Raw genomic sequence first — 23,958 nt, forward strand, 5'->3', positions numbered from 1 at the left:
CAAACATTTCATCCAGAATATAACAGAATTATTAGCGGAAGCTAGAAAACTGGATTGGATTTTTTCTACATCTTGCTTATCCGAATCCCTTATTTCAATATCTTTGCAACTCCATGAATCAAACTGTTCCACTGAACTTTCAGGCCCACATTATTAAATTTAGAGAAATAGTTTACCTAATAGTTAACAATTTCAATATAAGCCTTTGTTCTTCCATGATGGACAACATTAGAAAATCATTTTTATAAAGAGGTAACTCAATTATTTGTTAATTTATCTCACACCTGTCTCCTATTTTAATATCATTTTAGTGGTTCAGAGATCAGATACAAGAGGTGTTCCATATTTTGCCCAAAGACAAAATAATACTTCAGTATGTAAATGGCATATTGGTCATCTGCAATATATGCTTATTTAGGAAGATATAGTTAACATGATCTCATTTTGACTAGAGACATATAAACATGGCCTGATATCATGTTTGTAAAATTTTAAATTTTTTGCTAGTTCATATCTTTGTGTATGCCTTTTCAATAATATTTTGAAGCTATTTTTCAAACCATGCTGTGGTTGATAACTTTCTTGTTGAATAGCAGTTCATTTAGGAGGTGATTTTTTTTTTCTTATTTCAAGCATTCTGCTATCTTTTATAGATGGAGCCACTCCCAAAGCTTTAAATGTAACTGAATCATAAAGTGAGAAAGCAAATGCCCCCACTCAATATGCAGGGTTTTGTTTGTTTTTTAGGGTGTTTCAAGGGGTTGATATTTAATTTTTGTAATGTTTATATATATATATTTTTTTTTTTTGAGAGAGAGAGAGAGAAAGAGAAAGAGAGAGAGACAGAGCACAGGGGAGGAGCAGAGCAGAAGAGGAAGACACAGAATCTGAATCAGGCTCCAGGTTCCTAGCTGTCAGCACAGAGCCCTACATGGGGGCTCAACCTCACATACTGTGAGATTATGACCTGGGCCAAAGTCAGATGCTTAACTGACTGAGCCAACCAGTTGCCCCAAAGAATTTTTGTATGTTAAAGTAGACTTGTAGGATCCTGGGGTATCAGGATAATGTTAAGCCAAGAACCCCTTTTGCCCCTAGCAAAATGTCATCATCCAGGCAACTGAGCTCCTAGAGGGAGGTCACTCTGCCTGTTTCAAAGACTTGTCAAGGGGCTGTAGGCAGTAAGGGAGTTTAATTTTTAATTTACCTTTGTTTTCCACATCACCATGACAAGCACTTAAACCCCTTTCCTTTGTTCTTGGGTAGCCAGGAGTATCAGAGAAATATCATACATATCCCATTGGCGTTGGGGTGGTGGGGATGGAGTGTGCTGTTAGCCTGTACTTTTGCCCTCAGCTTGCCCCACTCTCCCTCATCATTAATTATATATATGTACATGTAAGAAAGAATAAATAATCTAGATAATTTATTTTACCTAAAATAAGATACTTCAAAAGTATTGGTGTCACCTAACCACCTCTGCAGGTTCATTCCACTGATGCATTTCAGAGCAAGGGATTTTCACCATTACTCTAATTCTCCTTTACAAATCATTTATCACTTATGCAAAAGCAGTTAAAGTACTCAGGTAGCTGAGAAAATGAAGAGTAATCCTAGCTCAATTCCAGAAATCCCTTCTCTTATCTTCCCTCTATTTGATGAAACCTTTAAGAAGAATTTATTGAATCTCAGTGCATGCAAACTGTCTTTTTTCTTTCAACTAAGCAACACATAATGCCACAGAAGCATGGACCCAAAAAAGTATTTCTGAGTGGATATATGAATCAGACTCTTTCATGAAGTTGAAAGGATCTAAGTTCTAAATTATGAATGCTGGCTTTGTTGAAAGAAAAAGTGTATGTTTAGACAGATGATAAAAATACAAAAGCATACTCCACAGGGATTTATTAGAACTATTTAGTTTCTAAACTTGACATCTTTGTGAATGTGGATGATATGTTCTCTTCCTCTCAACAAAAGTCCTCTTCCCATGCACTGACATCAAGCTGAATGAATGACTATTCTCTGGCAATTTAGACGCCACCTATTGAGAGCTGGAGAAATGTATTACTTTGGATATGTGACATCCTACTTTGCAGGATTCTGAAAATCATCCTTTACCCTCTCCTATCAAAACCAACAAAAACTCCCCACCAGTACCATTGCCACAGCTAACACCATCACAGCACCGTAAACATGGCAACAGGCTATTCTCAGACTATATGCTAAGCTAGTGACTTTGAGCATAAGAGCGACTAATTTATTTCAATCAATATGCACTAAATTGGATCCACATATATAATATATAGGAAATTCCTCTCCATTTCCAATACCTTGCTAAGATTTTCCATGCCTAGCATATACTATTCTACCAAGAAACTGGATAGTGAAAAATTAGAAAAACAATCTATAGGATTATGATGGCTTCACTTGAAGGAAAAGAAGTATGACTCAGGAGAAAATTGAAAATACTTTGGTTTGCAATGTATAGTATTGAGTAAAAAAGAAGAGATCCACTTGTGTGAGAACTGAAACGTAGATTCCTTCCTGTCCCTAAGTTTAAGAATTCTGTGACTGGGTATATTTTCTGTTCCTATGTTAAATAATATAGAGAAACAGCAAAAAGAACTTAGATACTTCATCCAAGGAATACTTGCTAATGGAAGATAAGACTGGGAACCAAATAAATTGACTAATTATCAATAATAATAGCTGTTCTTCAAGGCTTTCCATAAGACACTCCCCTCACTGTGCCCCAAAACTCTAAATTCGTATGTAATAAAATTTGCCCAATCTCAACCAATTCCCCACCACACAAGACCTACCTTAAACCCATCTGACTCAGTGCCTAAAAATACTATGAACTTCCCTGACTTTCTTCTTCTGAGATCTGTTCAGGTTATGTAAATGCTTAATAAACTTATATTTGCTTGACCAAATGGGCTTTTCTGGTAATCTTTTGGTGAATTGATGCTTGATAAATCTAATCCTAATTGAGAACCATATCCTCAGTCATCTCATTCATTCATGAAGGTCTTTGAACCAGAGATCTACCACAAACTTCTCTTCTATTAAAAATTGCAGATTTTATGGGTCTGCAGTGGTAGAAGGTTGACTTATCTTAGGGGTCTAAACAGGAAAAGCAAAACTTCAGCAAACTATTACCCTACAGTCTTAGATTTATCTTGGTCTAGGTCCATGCTCAAATTGGGCCAGACTACTCTGACTTAAATACTTTTGTACTTTTTGTACTAATTTTGTACTAAAATTATGATTCATATGCTTACATTTAATGTCATAATAGAAGAATAATTTAGTATTAGAGCAGTCATTTGGGGAAATTTTGATATGCACATAATTCTTCATTTATGAAGATCATTATAATGAAAAAAGAGTAACATTAAAAAAAAACTTCAAATATCTAACCGTCTATATTTATTGGAATAAAGATGCTTCCAAAATGATTTAGATTCAAAATTTATTCTTCAATAAATCCCTTACACAAAGCATATAAGTAATTTTATTTTTATTTTTATTTTATTATGATTTTTTAAGTTTATTTTTCGGAGACATAGAGACAAAGTGCAAGTGGAGGGGAAGCAGAGAAAGAGGAAGACAGAGAATCTGAGGCAGGTTCCAGGCTCTGAGTTGTCAGCATAGAGCCTGATGTGGGGCTTGAAACCACAAATTGTGAGATCACGACCTGAGCCGAAATTGGAAGCTCAACCAACTGAGCCTCCCAAGCGCCCCTATTTATTTATTTTTAAATGTTTACTTATATTAAGAGAGAGACAGACAGACAGACCAGGGGAGGGACAGAGAGAGAGGGAGAGAGAGAGAATTCCAATCAGGCTCTGCACTACAACCATGAGATCATGACCTGAGTTGAAATCAAGAGTCAGACGCTCAACTGACTGGGCCACCCTGGTGCCCCACAAAGAAACCATTTTAGAATCTAAACCTGTTTCTCTTTTAGATTCTCTAAAACCAGAATTTCAGTTTCGTTGACTTTATTTCGTGATTCCTCTGCTCCTGTCCTGTTTCCTCCATTGCCTTCTTTTAGCCTTCTTTTCTTCCCTTCTGGCTAGTAAGAAACCCCAGTTCTCTATTGCCTCTTAGTGAATAACCCTGTTCTGAAGGGAATAAGGTATTTGAGGTTGATTTTTAACCATAGTTTTGATATAAATTGAGAGCCATTGTTAAAAATGTTCTAGTGGCTACACAATTTAGACAGAAATTTACAAAGAAGTTTACAATCTCTCTAGCAGCACATAATCTAGTAGTCCTAATCAGTGTTATTTGTTTCACATGTTGGAAGGACAGTCATTGGAAATGATTTGATGAAAAAACAAACAAACATAAAATACTTAAGAAATCATGAAGGTGTAGAAACCAAAAGAGCTTCAAAAAATGATAGATGTTAGACCAAGAATTTTAGAGTCTTTCTTTTTTTTTTTAATTTTTTAATGTTTATTTATTTTTGAGAGATGGAGAAAAACAGAATGTAAGCAGGGGAGGGGCAGAGAAAGAGGGAGACACAGAATCCAAAGTAAGCTCCAGGTTCTGAGCTGTCATTGCAGAGCCTGACATGGGACTCAGACCCAGGAACCATGAGATGATGACCTGGTCTGAAGTCGGATGCTTAATCAACTCAGCCACCCAGGTGCCCCAGAGCCTATTTCTAAAGTATTTGTAATTTATTATGAAAATGATTAGAATATAATCCAGTAGTGAGAAAAAAGAAAGTCTGGATTAATTGAAAAAAAAAATCATTGATAGACTCCTTAACGCCTTAAGATAGCCTTCAGGAGTGGCAGTTTTGATTATAGTTATGTCCCTCACATTTTGTGATTATCTTTAAGCTATAAATAAGTGAATTAATATGCAAAATGAAAAGAAAAATATGAGACATATCTCCATTATCGTGTCACTCATTTGAACATTTCAAGGAGCAATAGAACAAAAATCAACTAAGTCTCAGCATAAACTGATAACCTTAAAGCTGAAAACAGCTAGATATTCTATTATTCAATTATTCTGGGTTCAATTATTAACTCCAAGAAGGGAACATTTTCATAAAGGAACATGTAAAATTATCAGTGGGTTAATTTCCTGGTACTGCCTTTATGAATTACCACAAACTGGGTAGCTTAAAGCAATACACATTTTTCTTTCCTTCTTTTTTTTTTTTTTCCTCACAATTCTGGAGACTACGAGAATTGACTGACACAAGTCAGTGTCATCAAGGTTAGTTCCTTCTGGGAACATGGTGAGAGATTTTTTTCTATGCCTCTCACTCAGATTCTCGTATTTTCTGGCAATCCTTGGAGTTCCTTGGCTCGTGGCCATGTCTGTCTCCATCTCCACAAGATCTCTTCCTCTGTATGTCTTCTACCTCTGCTTTCTATTATATTTTCAGAATCCTATTTTTTATTTATTTTTTAACGTTTACTCATTGTTGAGAGACAAAACGTGAGCAGGGGAAGGGCAGAAGGGAGGGAAACACAGAATCTGAAGCAGACTCCAGGCTCTGAGCTGTCAGCACAGAGGTGGATGTGGGGCTCAAACTCATGAACTATTAGATCATGACCTAAGCTGAAGTCGGACGCCTAACTGACTGAGCCACCTAGGTGGCCCTGCAGTATCCTATTTTTATATGAGGTCACATTTTAGGCTCTGGAGACACATGAAATTTTGGTAGATATTATTCAACCCACTATAAGCTGAAAGAACATTATAAACACAATCGTTCAGCATGTATGTGGTAAGCTCTTTGACATAGTCTAAGTAATATATATATATATATATATATATATATATATATATATATATATTTAAATCAGTCTCCTCAGGCAAGGGCAACAAAGCCAAAATAAACAAGCGGAATTGCATCAAATAAAAAAAAATGCACCATGTAAGAAGCTATCAAAAACAAATAGGCAACCTACTGAATAGGAGAGGCATATATTCAATAAAATGTTACTATTCCAAATATATAAAGCAGTTACACAACTTAGTATCAAAAAACCAACCCACTTAAAAATGGGTAAAGGACTTGAAAAGAACTTTTTCGAAAGAAGATATACAATGGCCAACAGGCACAAGAAAAGATGCTCAACATTGTTAATCATTAGGGAAATACAACTGTAAACCACAATGAAATCTTACCTCATACCTGTTAGAATGGCTGTTATCAAAAAGACAGGAAATAGCAACTGTTCACCAGGATGTGGAGAAAGGAAAATCCTCATACACTGTTGGTGGAAATGTAACTTGGTATAGTCACTATGGAAAGCAGTAGGTAGTTCCTCAAAAAGCTAACATAGAACTACCATATGATCCATTAACTCCATTTCTGGGCTTTTATCTGAGGAAAACAAAATCACCAATTTGAGGAGATAGATGAACAATTATTTACAATAGCCAAAATATGGAAGCAATCTAAGTGTTCATCAATAGATGAATGGATAGAGAAAGGTGGTATATATGTGCAATGAAATATTACTCAACCATAAGAAATAATGGAATCTTGCCACTTACAACAACATGGATAGACTTGAAGGATAAATCGCTAAGTATATTAAGTCAGGCAGAGAAAGGCAGATAACTATGTTTTCAGTTCTATGTGGAATCTAAAAAATAAAACAACAAAACAAGTAAAACAATATAGAAACAGACTCATAGATACCACAAATTGTTAGCTACCAGAAAGGGTAGGTAGGGGTTGTAAGATGGGCAAAATAGGTGAAGAAGATTAGTAGGTACAGACTTCCAGTTATAAAATAAATAAGCCACAGGGACATAATATATAGAATAGGGGATAAAAATCAGTAATATTGTAATAACTTTGTATGGTGACAGATGGTAACTAGACTTCTTGTGGGGATTATTTAATAATATTGAATAAAACTAACAAATCACTATGATGTACGTCTGAAAGTAATAGGATATTCTATGCCAATTATACTTAAATGAAAAAAAAGTAGATGCTCAATAAATGTTAAATAACAAAAGAAAAATAAACCCCTTAATAATGAACTAGAAAACTTTATCTGAATTCTCAGAACAAGGTAAATAGGACAGTAGAGAAAGGTTACAGATTTATAAAGTGAAGTTGTCTGGGTGTGTTTAGCCCTACTTATGAAAAGCATCATGGAAGATTGAGGAACCATGAAAGGGTAAATAAGATTTAGATACACTGTAGACAGAAGCAGGGCTTTAAGAGTAATTTAGGAAACAAAATTTCCAATGTTTTTCTTTTGTTTTGTGTGTGTGTGTGTGTGTTTGTGTGCCTGTGTGTGTGTGTGTGAAATTGTTGCTGTGTAAATTGCTGGAATAATTAGTTTCTCTTCTCACTGAAACATTTGTGGCACACATCTCTTCAGTATCTGGTAAGTGGAATCTTTTGTTCACATGGGCAAGATACATCAATGCCAGGGTGAATTTTATTACTTTAGTTAAAAGGAAAAAGCAAAACAAAACTAACCTGGATTAAGTATTCTATATTTGGATCACTGATGTCCTTTTTTTTGACACTTTTTTCAGATGTTTATTTATTTTGGGGGCGCCTGGGTGGATCAGTCAGTTGAGCGTCAGACTTCCGCCCAGGTCATGATCTTGCGGTTTGTGAGTTCCAGCCCCGCGTCAGGCTCTCTGCTTGGAACCTGGAGCCTGTTTCTGATTCTGTGTGTCCCTATCTCTCTGTTCATCCCCTGTTCACACTCTGTCTCTCTCTCTCTCAAAAATAAACATTTAAAAAAACTTAAAAAAAGATGTTTATTTATTTTTGAGAGGGAGTACACACATGTGTGTGAGTGGGGGAGGAGGAGAGAGAGACAGAGAGTGAGAGAGAGACAGACAGAATGCCACATAGGCCCCGTGCTGTTGGTGCAGAGCCTGATGCAGGGCTCAATCCTATGAACCAGGAGATCATGACCTGAGCTAAAACCAAGAATCAGACCCCCAACCTACTGAGCCACCCAGGCACCTCTGGATCACTGATGTCATTATGTAATCAGTAGATCACTTGATTAGCCATGATGTTCTTTATTTTCTTTTTAAAAGTATTAGAACTGCAGGTATTCATTTGACAGAAGCAAAAAAAAAAAATCTGTAGTAATGAAAATTGATTTATTTTCTTTAAAATCTGTATCTTGGAGAGCAGTAAGAAAATTTATTTAACCAGTTGAAAGTGTTAACAATAATAAACAACATGTACTTGTGTGTGTGTGTGCGTGTGTGTATGTGTGTGTGTGTGTATATTCTATATACTTTAATAGTCATCCATGTTAATAAAATAGATTACTATATACAAAATAGAAGATCAGCTAAGCAACTTTCAAATGCTTCTTTACCAAGAGATAGTATTATTCTGGTTAAAGGCTTAGACTCTATAGAGTTTTGTCACTAAGTAGTTCATGGAGTTTAGCCAAGTTACTTAAATATTTGGGGTCTTAACATCTTGATCTCTCAAACTGGGAGAATGATTATACTTACTTCATTGGGTTGTTTTTGATACTTAAATAGCCTAATGTGTACAAAACATTTTGCATAATGAATAGTGCATAAAACCTTAATATTTCATTTTATTACCATTATTACAATTACCTATTCAATGGAAGAAACTATTTTAGGCATTTTCAATGACATGAATAATGGATTTCTGCTCCCAAGTAATTGAAATGTCACATTGAAAGAATATTGACTTGAGCAAATTTTTTAAAAGATAGGAACGCCTGGGTGGCTCAGTCAAGTGTTCGACTTCGGCTCAGGTCATGATCTTACGATTCTTGAGTTCAAGCCCTCATCGGGCTCTGTGCTGACAGTTAAGATCCTGGAGGCTTCTTCGGATTCTGTGTCTCCCTCTCTCTCTGCTCCTCACCTGCTCATACTCTGTCTCTCTCTCCCTCAAAAATAAATGAATGTTAAATTTTTTTAATTTAAATTATAGTAAAAACCAGTTGTTGATTTTTAGAATATCAGTAACACCATTATCATTACCTCTACTACAATCACCATTGCCATTAATTGTCCTTGTTATAATCTTTATTATCATGGTAACAGTGGCATTGACTGAATCTTTACATTGTACCAAGCATTCTTCTTCCTTCCTTCCTTCCTTCCTTTCTTTCTTTCTTTCTTTCTTTCTTTCTTTCTTTCTTTCTTTCTTTCTTTCTTTCTTTCTTTCTTTCTTTCTTTCCAGAGAGAGAGCACATGTACGCATGCACGGGCAAGCAGGGAAGGGGCAGAGGGAAAGGGAGGGAGAGAATTTCAAACAGGCTCTTTGCTCAGCACACACCTTGATGTAGAGGTCAATCTCAAAACCTTGAGATCATGACCTGAGCTGAAATCAAGATTGGATACTTAACTAACTGAGCCACCTGCACCCCTGTACCAGGCATTCTTCTAAAGGTTTAACATATGTAAATTCATTTAATCTTTTCACAAGTCAATATTGATGATTAAGGACCTTCAAATAATAAAAGGAGAAGTGAGGATTTGAACTCAGAAATTTTGTTTTCAGATCCAATGCTCTTAAAACTGTATGTACATATATAAAGTGTGTGTGTGTATAACATTAATTATATCTTAAAGTTAACTTATATATGTATATATAAAATCTATATATTAAAAAAGATTGTTATACTGGTAAAATGATGTCACATATATGGGAAACATAATATATTTAGTATATAAAGCAATTTTATAAATTAATAAAAATTTACACCTCAAGATAAAATGAGTAAAGGGTCTGAAGATAAAATTGCCAAGAGATAAATACAAACCATTAATAAGATTAAAAGTTCAGTATCATTAAAAAAAATAGAAGTCTTTTTTGCCTAATATTGGCATCACAGAAAATTGTTTATTTCCTTTATATTTTCTCTTTTTTTTTGTGAACTAAGAGAATAATAAAAATACTCTGTTTTACTAAAATATACACAGATTCAGAGTTGCAAGCTGTGGTCTGCACACTAAGTTTAGTGACTGGATACTGTGTAAGCTTTTATATTTTATCATAATGGAAATAGGGAGTTAAAGGATAAGGGGCCGATGAATATTTCAAGAAGTCTAATTTCAAAATGGCTTGCTAGAATGATAGGAAGGCTGATTTCAAGAGAGAAAAGATCTTATTGTAATGGCTGTGATATTTGTTATTGAGGGTTTGCAGCCATTAAAATGACAATGGAAACTTGGAAGGAGCAATGAGAGCAGGTAAGATTTCTGAAGAATGTTGGGCAAAGTTTAGTGATTCGTTCTAGTACCAAGGACAATGACTCAAATATGGTAGTGGTAATGTAGTGTAGTGTAGTGTAGTGTAGTGTAGTGTAGTGTAGTGTAGTGTAGTGATAGTGTAAGGCATCTGGTGAAATTTCTCACACTGCTAAGGAGGTCTTTGGGTGAAGTGTCTCTCATAAAGTACTGTGACCAGTCTCTGTCATTGGAATATTAAAGTCCAATTTCACAATACTTGAAGAATGAGAATTCCATTAACCAACTGACATTATTGTTGTACCGGGCTAATGACAATTTGTTAATCTGAAATTGTAAATAGAATTTCTGAGAGCATTTAACTCTCTTAACATCATAATCTCTTAGTGCTGAGAAATCTGAAAGGAAAAATGCAATGTAATTAAAACTTGCCAGGTGAACACAGAATCTAAGCAAGGGGGGTTAATTATATGATTTGAATGTTTATTGACATGAAGCTAAAATTGAGTGACAAATCTACCTTTACAGTTAATTTTATACTTATGCCAATAGATCTTTGTGGCAGAAAGAAAACATTCTTTGGGGGGCAGGGGAGGAAAACTTTTAGAATAGCAATGCTAATATGTCTCTGTAAGTACTCTTATTCTCTACTTCCATGGTTGTGGATGCCACTGACATCACTTTGGCTGATGGACACAACTTTATATTTCATAATATATTAAAAAAATGTTAACAGTTAAGACCATCTGGCCTGTGGATTACTTGGATATTTAATATGATTTTCCATTTCTTGGCTGTGATTCACTATGAGTTGATTTAGTTTCCCTCTCAGGGGACAGTAATGGAAGCTGGCTTATTGACTTATTTGGAGATTAAATGAGTTTATAGATTTAAAATGCTTAGAACATTGCCTGGCAAGTGGTAAGCACTATGTAAATGTTTACTATTCTGTATTATTATTGTCATTTTATTTTATTTTTCTTAAATCTCCAGGGATGTATCATTGTAGAACAGTTGTGCTGATACAGATCCCAGGCTGTTCTCCTCCCTTGCTGACAAGGAGACCAATTCCACCATTCAGAGAAAGCACAGATCTTACAGTCAGATTGATGTTTGGCTTCCAGCTGTGCTGTCTACTAAATGTGAGTACCTGGAGAAAGTATTTAACTTCTCTGAATCTCATTTTGTTTACCTGAAAATGCTGTCGGACTATCTGTTCATGTTGTTTTACGGATTGAACGCACGTATAATAGCTACTTGCCCATTTCTGGATAAAGTAGTTACTTATGTTTGTTTGTTTTGTTTGTTTTTAACTTCAGTGTTATTTATTAAGCGTGAGGCTGTCACAATAATTAAAGTGCTTACACATTTACAATACTGATTATGAATTGTGTATGTTTCCAAGGTTCTAATGAGCAGATCCACGATTAGTGGAGAGCGATACCCATAATCGATATTTAAGCCATTACTCTTTTCTGTAATGGCGGCATAATATACTAGACATGCTAGTGATTTTTCACATGCTAGTAAAATTCCATATGTAGAGAATTTTCCTACTTTATCAGCAAAAACAACGAATGGATGCCTTAGCCCAGCTAGCCAAAACAGATTTTGTCTTTTTGAGTTGGGACCCAAAGAGACCTAAAAAGTTAATAGCAGGGCCTCTATGTCATTGTAGGCCCAGGAGCTATTGACAATATGATGGGCTTTTTGAAATCAGAAAAAAGAACAGAAAAAAAAATGACAGGCACAGTAAAAAAAAAAAAGAGTGAAAAATAAGCTTTGATGAATTTCAGTTAGACTTTTTCCTCCCCCTCAGGTTTGTGAAACACTACTACATCCTAAAATAAATCATCCATATCTGAAATCACCTTGAGTGAGCTTTTGATCCATTTGTTTCATTTATTTACAAAAAAATTGTTTCTGATGAAGGTAACTTATTCTACAACATCATATTTCAATAGTTGCACATATATGGAAAGTCAGTGGTGTTGTAGGTAAAGGAAATGGCTTGAGATAAAACACTGAGGTATGAAACGTTTACCACTCTGTTCAATATTATTAGAGCAAACAGTGCAAAGCAGGAAGCCATGGGAACTAATGGGAGGTAAGGAATAGCTCATAGATGGTCTTATTACTCTGCTAAGTTTGATTTTTTTAGATAGATTATTCTGGTAACACTAGAGACACTAGTGAAGAGATTGACAAATATAAAGGGGAACAGGGTAGGTCAAGGTATATAATAAGCTCAAATAAGAACAGTGATTTACACATTCCAGGAAATAAATATATATATTCTGTTTTATACATGATGAAAGCCTATGATAGTTGTGGTGGCAGACTAAATTTGCATAGCTGGTCTGTGGCCAAGACTGACTTTGAATCCAAAATCCTCACACATTAAGACCTGTTTTTAATAAAACATTTTCCTCATTTCCCACGTGGTGTCCCAGGGGCCCTTTCAGCAGCTGAAAAGGACACCGAGTGAATGGGGACTTTTTAATTTTTCAGCACTTCTGTAGAGCCTCTTCAAAGTTCCACTTTTATCTGATTTTTTACATACTGGATTTCCACTTAAAATTCCAGTTGGGAAGAAAAGAATTAGGGACAGGATGGATTCTACTGCTGTTAAAGGAATAAATGTATAAATATACTCCAAATAAATGGAGGTGTTTTTTTTTTTTTAAATCACACTTTTGAATGTCTCACTAGACACTGTGATCTTTAACCTCCTGCCTAAATTGAATGCCTTAAAGTGGACGTTACTGAGAGGTGATCTTTGAGATACTGGATACCTCAAAAGGGAGGTAGGTTGGCTTCCAGAAGGAGGGAACTAATGCAGAAGGAAGAGACCAGCACCCAATTTTTCATCATATTGAATCTCAACAATAATTAAAGTCTGCTCCTAAAATATCAAGGTTCTGAATGAAAAATATACCTGATGTGCCTGCCTTTGGTGGCTTTAAGTAAACTGGCTATTTCAGCCACTCGTTGGGTATGATGTCATAAGGCTTTCGTGGACAAATTATTTGCTTTGGAAAACCAAGGAAAATTTATCTCTAGTAGAAAAACCCCAGCAAGAAGGGTAAAAAGAGAAAGTAGCACATCCTATTTGCAATTATATTGCATCATATTTAGGGCAACACCACCCAATAGAAATGCTACGTGAGCCACACAGATCATTTTAAATTTTCTGATAGCAACATTTAAAAAGGCAAAAATAAACAGACCATGTTATTATAATATCTTATAAGATAATAAAACAAGATATTTACATGTTTTAAGTTTAAAACAAGGTATTCAAAATATTATTCTAGTATACAATTAAATAACAATTATGAATAACATTTTACATATCATAAATACTAATCTAGACATTAAATTTTATAATCCATATTTGACTCCATGAAATTTATCATTGCAAACATAGATACACTTTTCAAGGGCACAGGAGACACTTGAAATGTTAGAATGTTTGTAACTATTTCTTGAGTGAAAATGATCAAGGAATGGGGAGTTCTAGCTAATTAAATATTTTGATACCAAAGGACATCTATAATTTTCATGCTTAAAAATATTTTACATTTTCTGAGCTCATTTTTATGCCTTGATCTAGCCAAAATATTATGAATTTCGAGGTCACCATTTCACTCAAATATTTTCTTGGCAAAGATTGTAGTTGGAAATGCAGGAGGTATAAAAGATTGAAAAGAATGAAACTTGAAACTAGAAAACGATGCAGATATTTTTATCTGCATCATTTACTCTTCTTAACTGGTTTATCTTTTCCCCTTTTCTCCAAAAACAAATAATGGCTGAATCGTTCTACCCAATGGAGGTGTATGATATTTTGAGGATTCTATTTTAAGAGACTTGCTCCAGACTTTGCTCTAAATCCATATAGTCATCCAGTTTCTTTTTCTATTAAGTTTGGTTTTTAGAGCAATTTTAGGTTTATAGAAAAGTATAGATATCATATATGTATATGATATATATATGATATATATGTATATCATATATATATGATATATATGTATATTGTATCTCCCCTGTGACCACACATATATAGCCTCCCCCATTATCAACATCCTCCACCAGAGTGGTACATTTGCTACAACTGATGAACCGACACTGATCCTACACTGATATACATCATAATCACCTCCAGTCCCTGGTTTACATTATGGTTTACTGTTAGTGTTGTATTTTCTGATGGTTTAGACAAATGTTTAATAGGATGCATCCATTATTATGGTATCAAACAGAGTATTTTTACTGCCCTAAATTCCCTTGTGCTCTAATTATTCATTCTTCCTCTTCCCCAACCCCTGGCAACCACTGCTATTATTGTCTCCATAGTTTTACTTTTTCCAGAATGTCACATAGTTGGAACCATGTAGTATGTAGCTTTTTTAGATTGGTTTTGATCACTTAGTAATGTGCATTTATGGTGCTTCCATCTCTTTTCAAGACTTGATTACTCATTTCTTTTTAGCAATGAATAATATTCCTTTGTCTGGATATATTACACTTTATTTGCATGTTCACTTTCTGCAGGACATCTTAGCTTCTTCCAAGTTTTAGCAGTTACAAATAAAGCCACTATAAATATCCGTGTGCAGGTTTCTGTATGGACATAAATTTTCCATTCCTTTGAGTAAATACAAAGAAGAATATTTGTTTGATCATATAAGAGTATCTTTAATTTTGTAAGAAAATGCCAAACCATCTTCCAAAGTGGCTCTACCATTCTACATTCCCACTAGTAATAAATAAGGATTTCTGTTGCTCTACATCCTTGCTAACATTTGATGTATTCAGTGTTCTGGATTTTAGCTATTCTGTTAAGTATGTAGTAGTATCTCATTGCTGTTTTAATTTGCATTTGCTTGATGACATTTGATGTGGAACATCTTTTTGTATCCTTATTTTTCATCTGTTTATCTTCTTTGGGTTGCACCTATAAGGTCTTTGGCCCTTTTTTTACCCAGGTTGTAGTCCTCTAATTTTTAATGTACTATTATCTAGCACTTTCCATGATGGGTATTATTTCACAGACAAAAAAGCTAAACAGAAGTTAAACATGAGTTCAATTTGGTAGATGGGAGTTATTGTACTATTCCATCTACTTCTGTGTATTACTGAAATTCTCCACAGGGTGCTTCTCTGGGCAAAAAGTCATTAACAAAGCTGATACTTGAGCCCATTCTGTCTGATCTCCTCTTTACACTACCAACTTCTTTGTACTGTTAACAAATGTAAAAAGTAAGCCACACATTCCTTTCCAGAATTTGTGATTCTTTAGGTTGTCCCTTCAGTTATGTAAGTTCTTGCACAGCATGTATTTTTCCCTCTGTGTGCAATGACAGCAGTTAACTTTGTTTATAGGTAAAATAATATATGCAAAATCAATATTTAATAAGAATAGCTAACATTTAGACCTTTCTTACTATATGCCAAGCATCGTTTAAATGTTTATCTGGAATAACTTATGCAATATTTGCAGAAACCTACAAGTAAGGTAACATTATCTTCACTGTGCAGATGAGGTGCAGAAAGAATAAAACCCTGTCCAGCTTCATATTGCAGGCTAGCATTTCATGGATCCAGGGTTCAACAAGGACAATTTAATGTAGGTTTTGCACTCTATCTGAAGCATTATGGAGCACTGACTTGCCACATGAGCTCTGTGATAGCAAAACCATTCTCTAGGTTATCTGAAGGCCTAACTGGAGAGAAACATGGAACCTGTTCAAAATGAACAATTCAAAGACCAATGCAATTAAATAGAATATTCTTGAAACAATAATGAATAAGGGTTGATGATTATAAGCTGAAAAAGATTTTAAAGGAAAGCTTGTTATAAAGTTCAGGCTGGAGCTGAGCCTGAAGTATGAATGACATTTGATTGTAGGAAGGGACAGAGATGAGATTCCAAAGAAAAGTGAAAATTAATAAAAGTGTAGAAATATGTGCTTTTTGTGGGAAGTAGGGGAGAACAGCTGACTAGAACAGAGGTTCAACTTGGGAAAATAGTCATTTTAAATCAAAATTCTGGTTTTCCACAGAGTCTGGTCTTCCTATGGGTAGAGGGGCAGATCCACCATGGTTTCCTTACATTTTGTTCCTACCTTAGAACACTGAAACTCAGCTTTCAGCAAATAGCAATTGCCTTTGAGCATTTGTATGTTCTCGCGCTCTTGAACAACTGCTTTCTGATCTCACAAGATGTTTGCTATCTTCTTCATTTCTCAAGACAGTTGCACTCTCTCTGTCAAACTTTACTGTGATTATTTCACTCCTGAAGTAACACACAACAACAACAAATTCTATTGCTGATCAGTATAAGCAAATAGCTCCTAGAAACATCTGGAATCTGTGAATGAAACACTTGTTAGCTTAAAGCCTGGACCACACCTAGACTTTCTTTATGTAAGGCTTGCTTTTGGCCATTGTATTGAAGAACATAAATGCTAAGGAACCTGCTATTTACTAGAGAAGATACTCATTCAGACCTAACTAATGCAGTGTATATTCTGTGGTTTAAAATTGTAGAAAAAGGAAAGATACAGAATGTTGTGAGTGTTCAGAGCAAGACTGGTCTGTTTGGTATAAATTAAGATGGGAGTTATGTTTATAAAGGTAAGTTGCAAAAAATTTGGAGATAATTACTTATAAGGGTTAGTTAGGCAGCAAGTCGTTCCCTAGGAATTTAAACATGATCCAGGTTTCATTTTAGTAAATTTTACTTTGTGCCAGTGGAAAATAATAATAATGATAATAATTGAATTGTGAGGAAGAAACATTAAGTAATTGGGATAGTTTATCCCAATAATGATCGAAATTTATCATGTCTTTGCATATAAAATTATCTGTGTGATGCTGCATAGACTTGAAAGTTGAGCACAGGGGAACTGGTTCGTTTAAGTACTCAAAGTCAGTGGTTCAAGTTCAGGCTTAACAAGTTTAATTTTTGCAATAGTAATTTTGTCATGCTTTTGTGTAAGAGAAACATTGGAGTAATTATCTCAATTATCACGTTTATTTTGTCTCTGGAGTTTACCATATGTCATGATATAGGTATTTGACTGGCAGGTGGTAGACCAGACTGCCATAATTTCAAGGGATCATATAATACTTCAAAATCTACAAGGTTTATGATTATTGCTATCCAGTACATTGAGCTGTCCTTTAATTTGGTTTAATTTGGGGAAGACATATGCCCTATGACATAATTTATTTTTCTCAAGTCAGTCTGATGAACAAAATGATATGTATTTGCAAAGCTGTTTCAGATTTAAGAAACATTCCATATACTTGGGCCAGTGATCTGACACAACTTTTTGGTGAGCAGTATTAATGAGTTTCATCGTGTAACATTGAGTGATGCCATTCTGGCATACTTTCATTATAAGTACAATCAAAAACAAGGAAAAACACTTACTGTAATATTTTTAATATGTTAACATATTTACCTTTACGTAAGTTTACCATTGTAAAGACATCTATGACAAGCCTGTATCAACAGATTATCTGACTTTAGTGAGTAAATATATCTTACTGTGAAGAAGGAATTCACACATATGGAACAATGAAGACACTAAATCCTATTTTGGAATCAAGATTTAGGCAGAGCATGAGTTTCAGCAAGCACTTTTCAGATGGTTTGGGTTATCAAGGTAGACTATATAGAAGGAGTGATCTTGAGAAAATTCTCAGAAGTTGAAAACGTGGTAGGGAAAGGAAAGGAAGAGCCAAATGAGGTCAAGGAGTAAGGATGGATAAGAAAGCATGCAACGGAAACTAAGTTGTCAGCACCAGATGCCCCACAACCTCAAGTCTTCAATGTAGATATTATGATTTTGAACTTTGTTGGATTAAGTAAACTGTCAAAAGTTATATGGCTCGTCAATGATTAAGGCAGGAACTGAGGTAGGACCACAAAGCTCTTTTTACTACTCATTACACTAAGGTGCAAAGAGGAAAGTTAGTTCGGGTGAGTATGAATACAGTGTACTTTCAAGCTCACATAGCACTATGTCTCAAAGTTATTTAAATAAACCAACTTATTATTGATGGTTGCAGTAGGAATTCAGTAAACTTGTGCCCGCTTTATAACAAAATACATAAATATAGAGATAGATGATAGATTGAGATATGAATTTAGTATGATAAAAATAGCAGTCATTGCATATATCAACTTTATAAATATGTACACAGAGAAAACAATAAAGGACATAACTAAAACCACTGTACCATAAATTTTTAGCCTAAGAAAAGCAAGTAGCAAGACAATAACTATATACTGGTGAAAGAATTTTATGAAGAAGAAAAGTTCTTTATGATCAGAAGTTATAATCATAAGATTATGAAACTAACAAGAGCAAGAAACAAACAAGAAAACAAATGCCTCCTTGTAGTAAGATGGCTCTAATATACTGTTATATAAAATGACTGAACTTGATTTTCAGATTCTTAGAGGACCTTTTCTAGGGATTCTATACACTAAGGCCAATTCATTTGACTATTTTTTAATTAAATTTTTTTAATATTTATTTTATTTTTGAGAGATAGAGCACAAGTTGGGGAGGGGTGGAGAGAGAGAGAGAGACAGGAACAGAGACAGAGACAGAATCTGAAGCAGGCTCCAGGCTCTGAGCTATCAGCACAGTGTCTGATGTAGAGTTGAACTCACAAACCATGAGATCATGACCTGAGCCAAAGTCAGACACTTAACCAACAGAGCCACTCAGGCACTCCTCTTTGACTAACTCTTAAAGGGCATTCATTATTATCCTTGGAGGTGACTTTGAATATTGAAAATATTCAGAGGAGATGAACTGGATATAGATAAAACAACATGATTAATATTTTATTTCTCAAGAATTAACAAATTTGTGAAGAGTAAAGAACAAGGATCAAAGCAAGTATTATCAGTCTTGTACATAAAACACATGATTATTAATTTTAAGTAGCAAAGTTAAATAAAGGATATTTATACTCACAACTAACTAAAGTACCATTAGCTCAAGTAATTCATATACATATTTCCTGGTGCAGTCTTGTTGGTGGTGATGGTGCCAGTTTCAATGGTAAACATGAGATCCTAAGCCATGGTTCAGTGGTAAACATGAGATGCTAAGGCATGAGATCCTAAGACATTTCTTTTTCTCTTGAAGGGAGATGTAAGGGAATCAAGCCACATGCTAGAGTGGTGGTAGGTTAAGAGTTGTTAGAGAAAAATTTGCTCAAAGAGAAATTATCATCCTAGTAATAGCTGAAAGATTTTGAAGAACACATATATCCAATGTTAAAATTTTAAAGTAGATTTTAAATGCAGCCCAATTTCAGTCAAACGCACTACACACTACTCACTCCTTGCTGAGTTGGTGCTTTTGAGGTGCTTTTGGATCAGTGGTCCAAACTTGGTCTGGGCGCTGGAAGTAAAACTCAAGTGTGAATGGCAGGTCAGCAAAAAGAGTTAAATGAAAATCAGGGAATGCAAGTCTCTGGGGTTTTCTGGAAAGCCACTAGCTATGGAAAGAGGGTTAAAGAAAATTATATGCAAATCTTAAAGCCAGTTTTTAAGCTATTATATACTTATATTTGAATTGAGAAAAACATAAATATACACACACATCTGTCTATATATCTATCTTGAGTAATTCAAGAAGAAGCTTATTCCAGATATTGTAAAAAAAGAATAACGGCCCTTTTCTTAAATTATTCAGGCAAATATGATTATAATCAACATTTGCATTTGCTCTGAGGAACTAGCATCAGTTACACGAACTTTTCATGTGTACTGTTCAACTTAATCTTCACTCTCACCTTGTGAGTGAGATTTTACCATCTCTCTGTTTCTTTTGAAGAAGGGAAGCTCAGAATGGCCAAGTGTCATGAGTAATATATATGGTAAATTTGGGAGTCAAAGTTAGATCCTCATATTAAAATCTGCGTTTTTTTGCACCCATATCACTGCCTCTCCTGATGTTCGGCTTGACTTCCCTTCGCTTTATGCTATGTTAAACAAGCTCTGATCAACCTTACAGAAAATTACATAGTAACCACCCTGTCATCCACTTCCAGGTCTCTGTTATTTCCTGGTTGCAGTCCATCTGTCATCTGGCTACCTAGGAATCCCTGAACAATACTCTAACTCAAGCTTACCTTTTCCCAAAATCAGTGTGCTTGATTTTCCTATCCAGGCATTTTGTTTCTGAAAGTAAACCTACTCACACTGAGAGCTTGCTGTCTACTTGTTGAATTTTGAATTAACCTCCAATAAGTTATCTTCTGCATTAATGGGGGGGGGGTAATAAAGTAAGTAAGTGGTGATGAAGTCATTCCAAAACCTACCTCCCATATAATATGTATTTTTTATATATAATTGACATTGTCCTTCAGATGTGTTTGTTTGTTTGTTTGTTTGTTTGTTTGTTTAACCTAAGGGACTGATACATCTAACAAGTGTAGTTTTCCTTCAAGTCCTAAAAAAACTATACACATAGAGAAATCCAACAAATGACAGTGTCTCTTTACCTAGGGCACCTCTGGATGGCCAACAAGTACATCTTCCTTGAATTATTAAAGCAAATGAATCTAAAACAAAAAAACAAAAACAATGCATTCAAACTGCAATGACAGGTATATTAAGTGTGACCTTTAGATGATCCACTCTTTTCCATTTTATTTTTTATTTATTTTTTTAATTTTTTTAACGTTTATTTATTTTTGAGACAGAGAGAGACAGAGCATGAACGGGGGAGGGTCAGAGAGGGGGAGAAACAGAATCTGAAACAGGCTCAGGCTCTGAGCTATCAGCACAGAGCTCGACGTGGGGCTCGAACTCACGGACCGCGAGATCATGACCTGAGCCGAGGTCGGCCACTTAACCGACTGAGCCACCCAGGCGCCCCCTCTTTTCCATTTTAAATGAAAAAAAAAACATTAGGTGACTTTCCAAATTTACTTGGAAAATTTACATATATTATTAATATCACAGGTAATAGAGTAAATATAAGGTAGATTTTCATAAAACCCCAAGGACATGACATGTTTTGAAATTAGCTTTTAGTATATATGATGTTCTAATATTTGGAAGATAGTAAAATAGAGCCTAGTTAAATGTGTAGCAACAAGCCACATGTCTGTTTTATGCAGAAATCATCATAACCCAGTTTTTCTCAGTAGAAGTCCAAATTAGTAGAGGAAAGAATTCTAGAACATTTTATATATGTGACCTTTAGTAAACATGTTTCATGAAATTTGATTTCCACAAATTAATTTGAAAGGGCTTATTTGGAACATGTTGTTGAAGCGGGAGAAATAACTTGCCAGGCTACAGAAAAAGACTAGAGGGCAATGAATAAATCAATCACCATGATAAAATGTCAAAGAATATGAGGCGGAATCAGTGCTGCTGGGGTTGCTATGAAGTCAGGTGTTATTTAACATCTTCATTAAAGCCTTAGAAAAAAGAACTGATTGACACTGGGAATTGGAGTTGGTTCTTCTGCACAAAACTATTTAGATAACACAAATGCTAGTGTTGAATTATGGTGCACCCATTTATTTTCAAGGAATATTGGCACACCTGTTTCATCTGACATTATCCAAAAGTAGCTGGATTTAAATTCAGGTTATCACAATTTCCATTATGATATTGTAGGGGAAGCACAATTTTACCTCTTCCCTCTTTGCAGTTTTCATTTGGGTCTGAGAATTCAACTGACATAAGACAGATAAACAGAAAATATACACATTCTTATACGATGTTCATGACACAGGAGCCCTCATAAAGAAAGGAGGACCCCAGGAATGGTGAAACCTATAGGCTTTTTTATTAGATTGAAGAGAGACAGGCAATTATGGAAAAATAACTGAACTATGTGGGGGCATTGACAAAAAATAAGAATCATTTCACAAAGGTCTGTTTGTACAGAATTCTCTTGGTCTTAACTGCTCATACTTGATGATAAGAATGTTACTTTCCTTCTGCTATAGGATGGATGTTTTTCACATAGGAATTTCATCTGCTTTTAAGAAAAAGAAGGAAGGTCAGAGTGTTTTTCTTGCATTTGCTGTTTTTTAAGTGCCTTTAACTCGAAACAGTTAGTATTCTAGAGTGGCAGGTGTGGGAATGGCATATTCTACTACCCTTTAATATCAAAATTACCATCTGTTTGAACTTCCCAAAGTTATCGAAAATGATTCTATGTGAGGTGTCCACCATATGCCAAATATATTTTATTTGATGGTGGAAAAGAGAACAGTGTTGTGCCTGCCTATTTGTCTCATTCAAATTTCGATATACACTCCATATGTTTGCCATATATATAACCTATCCTGATCCAAACCCAAGGATAGCAAAATGGTGACATTTAACAAAATAATTGGAAACAGATATCCTCGTGTATTTTAAAACAATAGAACCTACAGAAACAAAGGATTAATTCAGATAAATAATTCCATATGATAGATGTATATTTAATGTCTACCAAATACCAAATACCTGCCCCAGTATCCGGCACCAAGAATGGGAAGAAATATGACTATTATTGCCTTAGGTGAAAATGACTTCAGACCAATAAGAGAAGAAAAATGCTGAGAAAATCAAAGGGGCTACAATTGCTCTCTGGACATTTTTGCTTACTCCTTCAAATTAATCACTCCTTAGGTTCCATAGGATCCTTTTGGAAAAATGGACCGGCTTGCCAGACTGTTCTTTCTGTTCTTTAAAAAGGCATTTTCCTTAAGTGCTGCTTTAGACCCGTTTACTATTCTCAGGAATTTGCACTCCAGCCAGGAAGGGAACTAACTTTCAAATGAAAATGAACTAAATTATCTAATTGGGGTTTGGCCAAATTCCTCAGTTTTTGGTCTCAATTAAGCTCAAAGAAAAAAATATATACGTAAACTTACAACAAGTCCAAAGTACTACATAGGTATGCATATTGCTCAGAACATCAAACATCAAATTAAGTAGCTGATCTTTAAGGGAAGAGATGTTAAATGGAAGTGACTTGTTCTTCATTCTGGAGGGCACTCAGCTCTTCACCATCATTTAAAGAAAAAAAAAAAAGACTATTATGAGTCAGACTAAGATTTTGGTATAGTTTCTACATCTATATAATTATGTTTGCACATCTAATTGCCGAATGCATCCTTTGTGATCAAATCAAGCACAGTTATTCAAAAAGAAGTGTTGCCTTTGAAACAAACAATATTTTCATAAAATTAAAATAGCTATTTTTTAAAGTGTATTTTGAGAGTGGGTGGGGTGAAGGCAGAGAGAGAAAAAGAGAGAGAGAAATAGAGAGAGAATCCCAAGTAGGCTCCATGTTGTCAGTGCAGAGCCCCACGTGGGGCTCCATCTCACTCACGGTTCATGAGATCATGACCTGAGCTGAAATTAATAGTCAGATGCTTAACCAACTGAGCTACCCAGGCACTCCAATTTTTTTCTCATTATATGAATGATACATGTTAATCATAATAAAAGTTCAAAACAATGCAGAAAACTAAGGAAGAAAGTAAAACTTCACTGGAAATTTCAGTGATCGAGATAAACATGGGTATCATTTATCCGCTACTCATTCTTTAATGCGTATGTATATGCACCAGTACATAGTCAAATGTATAACTTCACATGAATAAGGTCACATTACTCATGATCTTTTTATTTCAAGCACTACAATGTTTATTAGTTTTTATTTATTAATTCTTACCTCTCTTCCTTCTCTC

The sequence above is a fragment of the Acinonyx jubatus genome, chromosome A3 (assembly GCF_027475565.1).
Source record: "Acinonyx jubatus isolate Ajub_Pintada_27869175 chromosome A3, VMU_Ajub_asm_v1.0, whole genome shotgun sequence".
In the NCBI taxonomy this organism is placed as follows: domain Eukaryota; kingdom Metazoa; phylum Chordata; class Mammalia; order Carnivora; family Felidae; genus Acinonyx; species Acinonyx jubatus.